Raw genomic sequence first — 16,269 nt, forward strand, 5'->3', positions numbered from 1 at the left:
GCACCAATCCGTCTGTCGATCTCCGGCTCCCTTCTCCTATCACTTGCGAACAAGACCCTGAGGTACTTGAACTCTTCCAGATATAATCTCTCCAGCATATCCTGGGTCAGCCGGAGGAGCTTCTCCCGGTGGGACATGCCTGGAATACCCCAGCCAGGAGAAAGCATCCATGTCATGGCCGGACCACCTCAACTGGCTCCTTTCGATGTGGAGGAGTAGCGGCTCTACTCTGAGCCCCTCCCAGATGGCCAAACTCCTCACCCCATGTGTAAGGAAGAGGCCAGCCACCTAAAAGGTGAGGGCTGGAACAAACATTGACCGGTAAATCAAGAGCTTTAGTTTTACGCTCAGCTCTCTTTTCACCATGACAGACTAGTAGTGCATCCGCATCAGTACAGCCACAGCATCAATCCATCTGTTGATCTTCCGCTCTCTTCTCTCATAAACAAGAGTGAACAGCCAGTACCCATTTAATTATATTACTTTAGCATATCAGCTCTATAATTTAGCTTATTAGTTTCTTATACTAGATATACATGGCACATGTAGTGGCATTTACATAACCTTCAGATCAGAAAATAAATGTAATAATCTGCAATCTTTGTAATACCCATTAGGAGTTTACTTCACTAGTTCCACCTTATACTACCTCAGTAAACAAATGTACAAAAAATGTATGGTCTTAAAAAAATGAAGACCTTTAATTTTATTGAATTCATATCTTCTTCACTACAGCACGATTTCAATAGAAGTCAATGTGTTTAGTGTTTCCTTCAAAAGCTAAGACTGTTGCGACCAATTACCAAACTAAGGAAAGATGAGTTAAGTGGCCAACTCACCTGTAAAAATCATTACAGTTAATCTTGAGGATGTGAATGTTTGTTTGAAATGCTATGAAATTCCTCTATCAAAATCTATATGGCCCTGTGTGAAAAAGTGTCTCATGTCAGTCTGGAAAGGCCATCTCTAAAGCTGTGGGACTCCAGTGAACTACAGCGAGAGCCATTTTTTTTTTTACATATGACAATAACATGGAACAGTGGTGAACCTTCCCAGGAGTGGCCAGCCAACCAAATTTACCCCAAGAGTGCAGTAACAACTTGTCCAAGAGGTCACACAAAACCCCAGAACAACATCCAAAGAACTGCAGGCCTCACTTGCCTCAGCTAAGTTCAGTGTTCATGATTTGACCATAGGGAAGAGACTGAACAAAAAAGGCCTGCATAGCAGAGTTCAAAGACGCAAGCCAATGCATCTCGAAGGCTTGTCTCAGTTTTGACAGAAAACATCTTGATGATCCCCAAGACTTTTGGGAAAATACTCTGTTGACTGACAAGACAAAGGTTGAACTTTTTGCAAGGTGTGTGCCCATTTACGTCTGGCTAACATAGCATTTCAGAGAAAGGACCATTATACAAATAGTAAAATACAGTGGTGTTAATCTGATGTTAATCTGGGGCTATTTGGTTGCCTCAGGACCTTGAAGACTTGCTGTGGTAAATGGAACCATGAATTCTGCCCTCTACTAAAACCTCCTGAAGGAGAATCACCTCAAGCTGAAGCACACTTGGGTTCTGCAGCAGGACAATGATCCAAAACACACCAGCCACTCCACCACTGAATAGCTTAAGAAAAATAAAATGAAAACTTTTAAGTGGTCTAGTCCAAGTCCTGACCTGGATCTGATTGAGATGCTGTGGCATGACCTTAAAAAGGTGGTTTGTGCTCAAAAACCCTCCAATGTGGCTGAATTACAAAATTCTGCAAAGATCAGTGGGTCAAAATTCCTCCACAGCCCTGTGAAAGCCTCATTGCCAGTTATCACAAACGCTTGATTGCAGGCAATTACTTTTTCACACAGGGCCAGTAGGCTTGGATTGTTTTCCCCTTATTCATAAACACCTTCTTTCAGAAACTACATTTTGTGTTTACTTGTCTTATCTTTGTCTAATATTTAAATTTGTTTGATGATCTGAAACATTTAAGTGTATCCAAAAAATAGGAAATCAGGAAGCGGGCAAGCACTTTTTCACATATATTTGTTCACTTATATGATCAGCACTGATTAACCAATGAACCAAACAAAAATCCTTATGTGATTTTCAACAGACTTGTAGAGGCTTATCAAATACACATACGACAGTCTTATTTGCTTTCATTATCAACAGAAATAATGAAATAATCTCACAAGGGCAGGATGCAATTGGAAGAGAAATTAGCCCAGTCCCCATAATACCATTTTCTTAAAAACCCAAAATAACAACATCACTAAAGTTTGACTGACTTAAATAGTCCAGTACAATTGGACCTGCTTTTAGTATCCAGCAACTTTTCAGACATAACATCTTGTGCATATTGATGAAAATAGGGACAGTGTGCCATAGTTTTACACCAGAGGATAGCTTCTAAGCCACTTACCCATAGATTGCAACACTTTAACGTAGTCTGATATCTGAACTGGTACTGTATGTACATGCATCAAAGAGGCAGTCCTTCCATGCATATCCTGTCATAAAAATCTCATTTAATCTGTCTTGGGTTTGTTGGTGAAAAGGTTGACCTGCAAAAGCAATGAATAACATTTGGAAGTGGGTATGTCACCTTGGTCAGATATTATGCATCTTGATGCCCTGCAAGGGGGGGAGATGAATAAATAAATAAGATGTTTTTGAATACGAGTAGGATCTAATCATTGCCTTATTGTCAGGCCTGATTTACAATGCAAACACCAGGAGGCAAGGCCTTGATGGCGTTGAGTAAAACGATGGAGGGAAGGGTGGAATGGTAATGAGATTTGGGGCCAGGGATGGGGGATGCTATGTACACATTTGTAGTTGGACTCGATGCACAAAATCACAAAACACACAGATCCAAGTGCAAATACACCGCATGCAAGCAGGAATGGGTACGCATGCAAACACAGGCATGTATATTAATGCACAAATTCCAACACTAAACACAGAGATCTCAAAGCTTCAACCAGAGTCATCCTGAGGGCAATATTACAATCACTGTCTCCCGGCATACCACCATACAAGCACGCATACATCTGTATACACACACACACATACACACTCACACTCAAAGGCTTGAGTGGATACACGGCCTGAGGCAAAAAGAGTCTAACCAGTGGTCTTAGGGCTACAAATCCCCCCCAGGCTAAAGTGAACTCCATGCATACTGCAGTCAGGACCCGGTCCATGCTCCCAGACCACCTCATTAACCCAATGCAGCAGCAGCTCCCTCCACCCAGCCAACCTCACAACTTTGCTCTTCAACAGTCCATACTTACCATTCATACTAGTATCATTTATTCATCTGCTCTTGTTGATTGGACTCATCCTCGCCTGCATGATAAATAAGGCATGGATTTGTAGTTTACTGAAGGATGTTACAGCAGTGTTGTGGTCAGTGGAAGGATTTAGCTAAGATCAAAATGTCAAAATGACAAGGCGTAGAGGGGCCCACGATGTGGGACTCTTGGGTCAACAGGGAAGTATTGGTATGTAATTCTGCATTTCTGCAGTGTCGGGGAAGTTGCTCAGTCTTGCCTCACCGCAGACAGTGTGGAGAGGGACAGAGAAGGATGTTCTGTTGCTGAAATAAAACGTGCAAAAGAAGGAGAACGTGGTCCAGTGGACACTGACTGAAGATGTTTGCAATAAAAATAGGTTATATAGGTATTGGCTACGATATGTAGTCATTTCATTTTAACTAAATCACTAAGCTGCATCATAATTATCAACAAGATGCTTCTTACCATTAAGTCTTCTCCCTCTCTTTACTCACTTCACTCCAAAGGTTCCTCCGACTTTCAATTTCCAATGACATTTTGTGCTTGAATTTAAATGTCTAACCTTTCTAGTTTATTCTTTCATGCTGAACTTGATGAATGTCCTTCACAAATTCAAATATACCCCACAGTCTTAATGAAGACTTGGGATTTCCTGTGGGTGTGACAGTTTGCATGATTCGCCACTTTCTTTGAATGTGGTGAACAATGGCGCCAGCACTCCACGCTGACTGCAATTCTTTTCTTTGAATTTATGCAAATGTTTGTTTGGATATTAAAGATTCCAGTTTGATTCCATTGCTTCCTGCTTTTAAAATAAGATTAAAAAACACAGACTAAAATGGATGGTGGTGAAACTACAGTGCAATGGAAACATTTTTGGAATCCCCCGTAGGCAGGTGGTTTGCATGCAAATAGCCTTATTAACATAGCTAAAAACCCTTCTTGTAATGAGGTGAATTTTTAATCTAAAGAGACTGAACACATAAGACAAAGAATATTCTTGCAGCAGGTAAGTCATTCTACCATCGTAAATTCAATTCAATTTTATTCATATAGTGCCATTTCACAGGTACAGTCACCTGTACATTGTAAAATAAAGACCCTGCAATATTAGAAAGAAGTTCCAACAATCCCACAACCCACTCAAGGAAGGTCAGCCATCCAGCACAGTGAGTTTAAGGTGAGGGGAGAATCTGAAAACTAGTCTAGAAGAGTATTTATTGTAAGTTTCAACTTTTGCTGTGGTTTGGATAATGGAAGGTGGATAAATGAAAGTTTTGTGATAGACAAAATTAAGTATTTTTTTCTGATTAAGTATTAGAAAATGTTAATTAATTATTTCCATGATGCTTTAAAATGTCATAGTAACATATTTGGCTATAACTCAAATGTGTCACTGTGAAGGTTTGTTTCGACGCATTAGGCTCCAGTGCACACCTCAATCTTCCATCAAAAATAATTATAAGACGAACATGGATATTCTCTACTACATATACAACACACACGGCAAACATGGCATGAGGCCACCAAATGGTTGGCGGGCCGACTTCAGTAAACTTATTTTTGTTTCAGCTGTGTCGTGGATAAATTTACACAAACTGGCTCTGCATCATTTCCTAAAACAAACATATACACAGGCACACACACTCCTGGGAAGAGTGGGTGGGTTGGGTGGAGAGTGCCAACAATGTGCTCCCCTCCATCAACAGAAATAGCAGTGTAACAGCGTCTTTCTAGTGGAAAAAACTCAGAGAACCAAAGATAAAATGATGGTTGGTGGATTTCAAAGCAAATTCAGCTGTGATATTCTGTACCTTCTTGTTTGTATATAGGACCAAAGCCAAGTGCACTTCCGCCAAGTGGGATCGATATCACATGTTTCTGTGGCATAGAGCTCAATGAAACAATAGTTTTGCACCATGGTATTCAAGAAAATACTAAAAATCACTCAAATATATGAATGAATACCCTCATCATTCATTATTGTCTGCAAATTTAAATGAAACTAGTTTGATGAAGTGAAACTTTTTAACTTCACATAAACAGTGTAGGGGAGTAACGGAATACATGTACCGCTGTTATGTATTTAAAATACAAAATATGAGTAACTGTATTCCATTACAGTTACCATTTAAAAAGGTGGTATTTAGAATACAGTTACTTTGTTGAAATAAAGGGATTACACGGCGGTCTTTTCCTATTTCATATGTTAGGTTATGCCCTCTCTATTTTTGGTAATTCCACACCGGTGGAAACCCAAACAAAACACGCATTAAGAGGCTCAAATGCCTGTGTCTCAATGTCACGTCTCATAATGACGTGAAGAAACATTTTTTAAAATGATTTAATATGAAGGCAATCCGGTTGTTCAGTCTGACGTCACTAGCCGTGTCTGGACCTAAACTCCGCTGCAGGTCCACAAACGATCACTATGGCATTACTGAGAGTTGAAAAACTGTCTAAAGTCTTTCATCTTTAATAAAATGATCACTATGGCATTACTGAGAGTTGAAAAACTGTCTAAAGTCTTTCATCTTTAATAAAATGATCAGCGTTCTGCTCTACCAGGTGTAACAATTGAGTTTAACATCCAGGCATCCATGAAAACGGAATTTATGACATTTGACGGAGTTAGAAGTTAGCAGGGAGTTAGCTCGCTAGCTTCTATCTAAATACAATATAGCATGTCCTGACTGCGGGGTTTTGGAAACAAATTAAAACGTACAGCTCTGTTATCACTTCCAGCATAAATGAAGACAGAAAACTAAACAGCAGTGACATTTATAGGGTTACTGAAGTTTGGCTAGCTGGTATATAATGATGTGCTACGTGACCGCTAGCGACACAGCTATGTTAGCATAATATAAACAAGCTAACTTTTTTCCACTCGATAAAAGTTAACGTGAGTGTTCTCGTGGTCAGGAACAAATGTAATCGCATGGCAGGATGCTATAAAAGGACCAAACTTCAGCCAGGAGAACAACTGAGATAATCCATCCACAATACGAGGTTAGTCATTCATATACTTCTGCATGGGCTGGGCTGTAGTTACATCCTAAGGTTTTAAAAACTGAGCTTAAATAAATGATTAGCGGTAATAAAAGCCGAGGGAGGTCAGTGATCACTGACTGTTTTAGGAGCTTTTTGAGATCAAATAGAAGAAAATACAAAACATTAAACATGTTAACAACACAAAAGCCATATTAAACGCAGACTACTTTAGGCCCGGAAGTAGGATTCGTCACGTCATCACTGAACAACCGGATAGGCAGAGTGTTACAGGCACCGCCCTAAAGAATGTAGCCTCATGGGCAGTGTAGTCCGTGCTGCAGGGAGAATGGACTGCCATACCCGTTATGTGTCTGTGAGCGTGAGGAGGGAGAAAAAGGAGAGTGGAAAAGTACAAGCTGTCACCGAGCAGAAATGGGAGCTGGAAGCATGTAAATATAATAATAACCACTGCAGCAAAAAAGTGTGCCTGACGAGCCCAGTTGTAAGTAAGCTATTAAGATTTGACTGTTCACTGTGTTCGTGTTTTCCTGAGAAACAATAAGTTCCAGTGGAGCAGCCTTTCAACGCCTCTCTCTGTCCCTGCATGGAAATTTGACCCAGACAACAAAGTAAAGCAAGTTTTCGGCTACGAGCCCGACACGAACCCGACGTATTAGCCAGAGGTCCCTTTACTACGGTTCCTAGTCGCGGTCCTGTTTTATATACGCGCGGAATAGTTTGCTATACGAGATCGCTGCAAAAAGTGCAGCCTTACCTAATGTCTACTGTTACTCATTTTATATTAAGATTTAAAAATGTAGCTGGTATTGGTATGGCAAGTAACCCTCAGTAATAGTAATAAATCACACAGCAATAGGACATTCATGTAGTTTTAAAAAAAGCATGATAATATATTAAGTAATCCAAAGTATTCAGAATACGTTACTCTCATTGAGTAACGTAATGGAATACATTACAAAATACATTTTGGGGCATGTATTCTGTAATCTGTAGTGGAATACATTTTAAAAGTAACCTACCCAACACTGCACATAAAGAAGAAGCACAGAACTCCACCTAAATGTACAGATCTTAGTAGCTGTCATTTCATTTGATGACTCTAGTGAATTCCATAAGTGGATGAGTGATAAAAAAAAATGAACATTGTGTTTTACTTTATATAGTGTATGTCACTGCAAAATGAAAATTGCTTGATTGTGTACCCAGTTTCTCAGTAGCTACTGATAGCGTCCCATTAGGTCAAACAGCTGTCAAGCAGTTATTCTTTAAACCAACTCACTTTAAATATAAATCAAACAATTTCATTTCTTGCTTAAATGTATGAAATTTGGGTCAGCTATGTGGTAGATTGAACTCAGAACTAAAGAGGTAGTTCATAGAATGAAAATATATGAAACAAAAAAAAATATATTTATGTATGTGTAGTACATATCAGGCAAATGGGTATTAAAAATACTCAAAAACTGCTCAATTAATGTCTCTACTTTTTTTGGTCTTAAGATAAAAGTGATGGAATGAAAACTAAATGTATACAACATTGATTAATGTGTTGGTCTTTACGTCTCAAGTTTTTCTTCTTTAGCTACTGTTCTGGGCCTGTGTAGGGCAGAATTCATGAGACATTCAACTCAGGATCACATTTTTGAGGAATGCAGAACATGTTATGTCACACTCTCCAAGGGTTTCAGCTTGGACCATGGTGGTAAACCAAAAACATCGTCTCACTTCCTTTTAACTTACCAAAAGAAACATTGTATTTATGATTTATGCATGAGCGACATTCATTTGTTTAAACTGAAACGCGCTGGGCATGCAAATCACGTCTGTGAAACAGTTCCAAAATAATCAAAAAAGGAAATTCAGAAACCCTTAAGATGGAATGACTAGAAAGTATAAAACCCTGATGGCAATATCCTAAATTTAGAGGGAATGATGAAGGCAATATGAGGCCATCTAACAGAGTTCCTTTACCTTCTTATTGATACATTTGGGTTACTTAAATAATCATCCAATAGTAATTATGTTAACAACTCCCCTCAAGTCCTGACTTTGAGCTTAACAAAGTTATTCATAGAGGTTTTAGTATGAAACATACATATACAAATGCATTTGTGCCATTGAGCTGTTTTCCAAGAAGAGCATCTGAGACATTCTGATGTTGAAAGGTGTTGCGTGGCCGAGTGTCTGCACTTGACACGCAGATGCACATATGGGAGCAACATTTCCTCTGCTAGCTGATAACCATCAGAACACTGAAGGTAGAAAATTCAAGCTGAAATTGGAATGCCCAAGCTTGTGTAAATGTAATCTACAAGACTTTCCCCACTGAATCCTTCCCCAACACTATGCTTGTCTTCTCTCCTCCTCCACCACCACCACCACCATCTTTTCACTCACTCCTCCTCATCCTCCACTGTCATGTTTTCTGGCACATACATTGTGTAGATTATCTGCCATTGCGTCTGTCAAGTTCTTTTTTTTTATGGATACCTCCCTATCACAGTGAGGGGGGCCATCTGTGTAATCCTAGAACAAGTTTAGGTACTGGCAGTGTAACGCGGCTGATTAATAAATTGTACAAGATGCATGGCCACTTATTTGTTTGAAAACTTAATTGGCTACAGAAAAAACTATGTATATGTGTAATGCAATGTAATGTAAGTTGACCACTAAAAACAAGAATGGGTGGAATAAAAGTTCTATTACAATGACTATTTTTTCTGGTATTAATCATAAGTAGAGCTTGCTAAACTGAACAGATAGAGCGGTTGGTTATTTGACAATATTGATTATTACTAACAGCAGGCACTAGAAAATATTTTGCCAATTTTCTCTAAATTTCTCCTAAAGACCCATTGCTAAAGATCCATTGAGACTAAGTAGCAAGCTAATTTTGGGTCTGAATAATAAAGTCAGTCCAGAAGTGCCGGAAAAAATTCAGTTCTTAGTTATGTTTATATCTTTACCCACCATTTTAGCAAAGGATCAAAAAGGAGCTTTTTGCCGTCGATACATGGTTGCAATACCCTCAGCATAGTGCGTGCATTCTCTGGATTAAGTAGCTTAGACCATTACTTTTTCAAATAAATAGCTATGGTGTTCTTGCGCACATTGTGAATGTTGACTCATTGGCTCATTCACAATGTTTCGATCTCCCTCTGACTCTTGTACCTTATATATCTTGTTAGCTAGAGAGAACTACGAGGAGCTTGCACTTGTAATTGTTTCTGCTACTGTCTCCAACAATGTTGTTGGATCTAACTTCAGTATTGGCACTGACATTGTCCTTAACACTGTAACTAGTTTAGTTAGGACAAGTTTGTCTTTGACTGAAGAAAATATAAGAGCATCCTTGAACATGTGCAGCATGGTGGAAAATCCAGACAGGAATTTTGCCACAAAGATTGGGATAAAATCTGCTGACAAGCTGAAGGAATGCTACAGACATGGTCACATGTTTGCCAACTCTCATCTCAAGATGAGGCCTGTGACATGAAAAAGATGGCTTTGGTTTTCCAGCCTCTGGCAGAATTGGTAGAACAGACTGACATTGAACATCATATTCCAAAGGCCCATCTTGAAAATCATGGACAAGTACAAAGTCAGCCTGGATACCTCTAAAAAGGGCCACGATGGAATATGTTATCAAAATGAGAGATTTAGTTCATCAGTAATTTATATATGTCATTATTTATTGATCAGGCATGGTCTGATGACCTGACTGTCTTCTTTGAAAACACTTTGTAAACAGGGTGTCTTTGGTTCATGAGGTAGAGCAGGTCATCTATTAATTGGAAGCCAGTGAAAAAGAAGTTGTTGATTTCTTCAGTCTACATGCCAAAGCCAAAGTATCCCTGGACAAGATGCTTTCATTGCATGTTAGACAGAAAGCACTAAGACATTTATGAATGTATGTGTTAATGTTTTATGAAGCACATTGAGTGTGTACAGAAGAAACACGCTATATAAAAACTAGCGCTGTCAGCATTAATCTCGTTAAAATGAAGTTAACGCCATAACCACATTAACGCGGCAAATCTCCGTTAGCGAGTTAACGTGGATCACCATGTGCATGGGGCTGCACGGCATCAACGCGTTAGCGCAGTTAGCTCGTTAACATGTTAGTGCCATCCAGCCCCACGGACGGGGCAATCCACTATTACTCGCTAACGGAGATTTGCCGCGTTAATACAGTTATGCCGTTAACGTAATTTTAACGAGATTAACGCTGACAGCACTAATAAAAATTAGTCAGCTACTAGATTACCAGCTCTCTGTTTGTGTCATTGAGCATGTTTAGGTCAGCTAGTGTGATGACAGAGAAGATGGCCTTGTGCAAGTATTTGCAAATTTATTCTGTGTCTACAGGTGATAATGAAGTGTATGTCAGCAAGACTTTAGGGTCATAAATTCAAACTGATAGTAAACATGGTTTCTTTTAGCCATGGTCATTAACAACTCCAATCACATGTATAACTAAGCTCCTAAAGGTCATGTCGGAATGTAGAGGCAACCTTTATCATTTTTAAAGTCAAGGACTTGCTGTCCTATTATTTACTAATTACTAATATATGTTCTATCAGTATAAAAGTTTCTCCTGTGAAAACACATGGATATGTATGTTTAAATGTGACTTGTAGCATTTCTCAATATTTTTCCAAGCAGCCACACTTTCTTTTAATTTTTATATTGGCTTCATCGGGTGAAGGCCTCCAGCTCGCACTGGAACGGTTCGCAGCCGAGTGTGAAGCAGCGAGAATGAGGATCAGCACCTCCAAATCTGAGGCCATGGTTCTCAGCCGGAAAAGGGTGGAGCGCCCACTCCGGGTCGGGGATGACTTCCTGCCCCAAGTGGAGGAGTTCAAGTATCTCGGGGTCTTGTTCACAAGTGATGGGAGAAGGGAGCCGGAGATCGACAGACGGATTGGTGCTGCGGCCGCAGTGATGCAGACGCTGCACCGGTCTGTTGTGGTGAAGAGGGAGCTGAGTGTAAAAGCGAAGCTCTCAATTTACCGGTCGATCTACATCCCTACCCTCACCTATGGCCACGAGCTGTGGGTAGTGACCGAAAGAACGAGATCGCAGATACAAGCGGCGGAAATGAGCTTCCTCCGAAGGGTGGCTGGTCTCTCCCTTAGAGATAGGGTGAGAAGTTCAGCCATCCGGGAGGGGCTCAGAGTAGAGCCGCTGCTCCTCCACATTGAAAGGAGCCAGCTGAGGTGGTTCGGGCATCTGACAAGGATGCCTCCTGGGGTTGGTGTTTCGGGCAAGTCCCACCAGGAGGAGGCCCCGGGGCAGACCCAGGACACACTGGAGAGATTATATCTCTCGGCTGGCCTGGGAACGCCTTGGTGTTCCCCCGGATAAGCTGGAGGAGGTGGCTGGGGAGAGGGAGGTCCCGGATAAAGCGGAAGAAGATGGATGGATGGCACTACACAAATGTAAATTTTTATTATTAGTACAGTTTTCGAGGCTTAATGAAGGCCATTCAAAGTTGTCTTTGGGACACAGGCTGCTTCTTCACTCATTTTCAGTCCCTGTACTTTTTTTTTTAACATTTTCAGGAGACAGTTTTTTTCTTTGTTATGCACCCTAACACCGAACTATTAATCGACGGATGAGCTACGGTTGTGCCCACAAATAATAACAACTTACCAAAGATTTTTAGCACTTTGTTTCTAACAGCTGGTCACAAAAACACTAATGATTTGTTCTTATTTCTGTAGTTAGGTATAAAGTAGTATTTTTGCACCAATAAGGTGATTCCTAAAGCGCTATAAGCTCAAAACCAATCAGAATTGTGTGCAGTGTGTGGACAACTAGAGGACCAAAGAGGAAGTGACATCTCAGATAACCTGTATCTGACCTAAGAAATCATAAAAAACAAAATGAACAAAGACTTGACACGGGACCTGGGAGATGGATCTGGCTCTTCATTTGATTGTTTACCGAAGCCTCATTAGAAACAAAAGCACTCAGAGAGTGCAACTCCCTGTCAAAAGGGCAAGGGCTGTACTAAAACTATGATATTCGATTCTGTATTCGGTATTTTTTTTTTCTTTATTTTATCAGCATTGGTAATATGGAAACCTCAATAATGATATCTGCATTGTTTTTGTAGATCACTTGTGTTGATGTCAGCATTTTTAATATGAAAAGGTAGTGTAGCATATTAATGTTTTTGTTTCATTGTGAGGTCAATTATTTCTTGTATTGAAAAAAGAATATTTTAAAGGGATATATTGGTTTAAAGTACGATTCAATGGAAACTAAATTGTTTCCTAAGTCATGTGAGCCTGACCTTTGACGTATGACCTTGAAGCATTACATACTAAGATGGTGAATTTTATCATCCGTATCCATATGATTGGAGCAGCACTGGATGAAATCTTTGGCGTCTATAAACTGTAAATGATATATTCATGCAGTGTATACTAGGTGGCCTCATTGTGATGTCATTGTGATGTCAAGTACAGCTCTCTCATTCCCCTTATGATACATTACTTTATTATTATTTTTTTTTTCAAAGTTAATTTTGAACTTGGGATCTAACAGTGAAGGTCAACATCAAATACTCATGTCCCCCAAGGCCTAGTATATTGTTGTGAAGTTTGAAGACAAGCCATACAAAACTGTGCGGAGTAGGATCATTTTAACAGACACCAAAATAAAAGGCAGTCAACACTGTAAAAAGAATGTTTTGCTTCTAGAAACCTGGACTACTCAAAGAAATTACAAGAACGGTTGCCTAAATTTGCGTACACACTGTACGTGATTCGCTTGTCACACATTGCTATGAAGCTGCCAGCTGGTTGCTTGTAGACATTCCAGGCTCCGGTTGCTTGGTGGTCACTACATTGCTGCAAACTGTTTGCAGTGTGTACAGAGCTTACGACAGTTCAGGCGGTGTTGAAGAATAATGGTTTATGACAAAAGCAGTATTTAAAATCATGTATATTTACACGTTTTAATAAATTATTCCACTGTTCCTAGTAAAATATAAGGAAATGAGGGATATCTCACAGCTTTTGCACAATGCTCTTTTTGTGCAATAGTGCAAAGATTATTTAGTTATTTTCTCCCACATGTCATCATTTAATTTTGAGTTCTGCAATCTAATACTTGTGATACCAGCTGTGGGCAAATGAGCAATGAGCACGTTTGACTAATTATAATGTAATGTGTTTGTAATCTACAAAAACTGACTTTACTATGAAAACTGTAAAGTCAATTTTACTTGAAGATTTAAAAAATTTAGATGAGGTTAATCATTTTTTTCTAGCTTCCACCGCCATAGATGCTGTAAAACCTTCAAAAAATGTTCAAGTTTCCATGAACTAGCACTGATATCTTTATTTTGTCAAGGAAATGTGTGGACTCAACCATACAGGAAACAATGGAAAATAAAATAGGTAGCTGACTATTACTGGTCAGACTCTTCTGAGAGGCTAGCTAATGTTTGAAAGTGAAATTTAATGAATGGAGCCACCTGCAGAAGGCCCTGTTGCACAACCACCCCCACAATATACACACACAAACGCCCTAACAATGAGATCAACAGACGGGAATATTTGAGGAGACTAGTGGGGGATTAATGAGAAGGGGATTAGAAGGTGGGTGGCTCTCTCTCTATGTATTTGTGTGTGTGTGTCTGTAGTGTTAGCCACTTGAGTGTCAGCATAGCTCTGGTTAGGGACAGGATTGTTTTGAGTTTGTCTTAGCGGGACAAGGCTAGAAAGCAGTCAGAGACAGGAGTAGGTTTAAAGAGAGCTGTTGGTGGCCAGACTGAACTAGAGACTGAGATGAGTGAGCAGACTGGTATGTATGACAGCCCTGCACTGAGAAGCCCGGCCAGAGTAATGACAGGTCATACTCTCTGAGCATGCAAAGCAGAGAGTGGAGCGAAGGCAACTGGGATCTTGGTTTGGTAAACCTGTTTCTATTTTATTTTTTTCAACAGTAAGCCAGTTCTGTATTTCATGTAGTAGTAGATTATAGCAGATAAGAGCTTTGATTTCAATGTGAATTTACTTTGACTCATGTAGATAAAAAGGAAGTGACAAAAAGTCTTGATGCATTCTCAATCATCCAGGAAAATAAATCTCCAAAAGTTGATTCTGTTCATCTGGACGTAGCATTTTCTGGGAGAAACATTTCGTCACTCATCCAAGTGACTTCTTCAGTCTCAGCTAACTGCAGGTTTCCCCAATCTTATAAACAGTTTATAAACTGACTGCAGGTTTCAGTCAGCTGGAAACCTGCAGTCAGCTGAGACTGAAGAAGTCACTTGGATGAGTGATGCAACGTTTCTCCCAGAAAACGCTACGTCCAGATGAACAGAATCAACTTTTGGAGAAGTGATAAAAAGTATTTATCACTTCTTCACTTCCAGTATTTAACATTGGATTTTTGTTTGAAAATGAAAACATTGGGGGAAAAAACTTTTAAAGTACAAAAAAACAATACAACAAGAATTGGAAGAGTTAATTATCTCCTATGTGAAGGTCTGATGACACAGAATATATTTTAACTGAAGCAGAAGTGAGAATAAAGCTTAGTTATGGGAAATCATTTTTAAACTCGATACTTAAATCGAAACCTAAATCCACTAAATTCTAAACAAATGTGGATTCCAAGAAATTCAGCTGAATTAATTTTAAGTGATTTTAATTCATTTCCAACAAAAGTCACAGAAGAAAATGCTCATTAATACTTAGTGGTAAGTAAACCACTGTTTTTCCCTAGCTGAGCACCCAAAGCACTTTCGCACACAGTGGATGTATGAATGGGTGAATGAGGTAAGTTGTCTAATGTCATACCAGCACAAACAGTCTGTCCAGCCAAACATTCGTCCACATTCATACTCTGATGGATGCATCGGGGAGCGACTTGGGTTTAGCATCTTGCCCAAGGATATTTGGCATGCAGACTGGAGCAGACAGGGATCAAACCACCAACCTTCCAATTAGTAGATGACCTGCTCTAGCTCCTGAGCTACAGCCGCCTCACAACACCCCACTGTTAAATGTCAAAATAAACAAGAGAAGGTAGAGATAATATCACTGAAATAATTTCAATCAGACTTCCATGCTTTGATGTGAGGAAGGTTACTTTGCTCAACACTTCACAAATCTAATTTTTTCATTGTCTTTTTAACATTTCTCTCTCTCCAGAGTGCAAGCTTCAGTGCATCACACATTTATCTTAGATCATTTAAGTGTATTTCCATTGGATGTGAGTAAAAAGCAAAAGAAAGAAACATACATTTTGCATTTCAAACTTTTCATCAGGTTTCATTACTTCCAGTTGGGAGCTTTTAAGTGCAAAGTGAAGAAGGGAACAGTGGGGTGATCAAAACTTCATAGTTTTATTTTTCTTAAACACTGGATTAAGAATATAGTGAGAACATTTAAAAGAAAACTGCAAGGCGCTCATGTTTTGCACTTTTGGGGCAGTCATTTTGTATTTAAGTTTGTACATTTCCAACTGAATAACAGGGTATCAGGGTACCACAAGCGTATCAGAGCTTCAAGTAAAAATAACAGCTGCACATCATCAGTGAAGCATTACTACTCACTGCGCAACAACTCTGATAAAAACTAATGGAAAGCAGAGGATGAACATCCTGTTTACATCCTAAGAAGGTAACATATGAAGCTGTTTTTAATGTGCAGCAAAAGTGTCTTACATGCACTTTATAAACTGTAAATACCATATGGATGTCATCTAATTCCTTTCACAGACCAGCTCACATAAGACATGCAGGTGCAAGTAGATCTAAAACTGAAGCTATGCTCATAAGAAGGGAACAAACAGAAAATGAAGTGCTGTTGGATTCATCTGAAATGTGAAGACCAAATAATGAAGCCAACACCAGCAGTGTTTGCTGCTCTTGGCTGGACAGGCTCTGTTTGTCTTAGTGTCGGGGGGCAAAGAGAGCTGGCAGCTGAATGGAATTCTTC

The 16,269-nt window shown here is 39.5% G+C and overlaps 1 protein-coding gene across 4 annotated transcripts in view; it reads right to left on the minus strand.

Moving 5' to 3' along the window:
* pknox2 (pbx/knotted 1 homeobox 2) overlaps window positions 1–16,269 on the minus strand; it is a 118,031-nt gene that overhangs the window by 57,542 nt on the left and 44,220 nt on the right. Inside the window, exon 1 of one of the 4 annotated variants that reach the window (XM_014340421.2) lies at window positions 3,293–5,391. The exons of the other annotated variants lie outside the window; for them this stretch is intronic. The gene's annotated coding sequence lies outside the window, so the exon portion shown is untranslated. Of the gene's footprint in view, window positions 1–3,292; window positions 5,392–16,269 lie in introns of those variants that run through there. 4 annotated transcript variants of the gene reach the window in all.

This window comes from Haplochromis burtoni, unplaced genomic scaffold, assembly GCF_018398535.1.
Source record: "Haplochromis burtoni strain Fernald_Lab_line unplaced genomic scaffold, NCSU_Asbu1 Contig_360, whole genome shotgun sequence".
Classification (NCBI taxonomy): Eukaryota; Metazoa; Chordata; class Actinopteri; order Cichliformes; family Cichlidae; genus Haplochromis; species Haplochromis burtoni.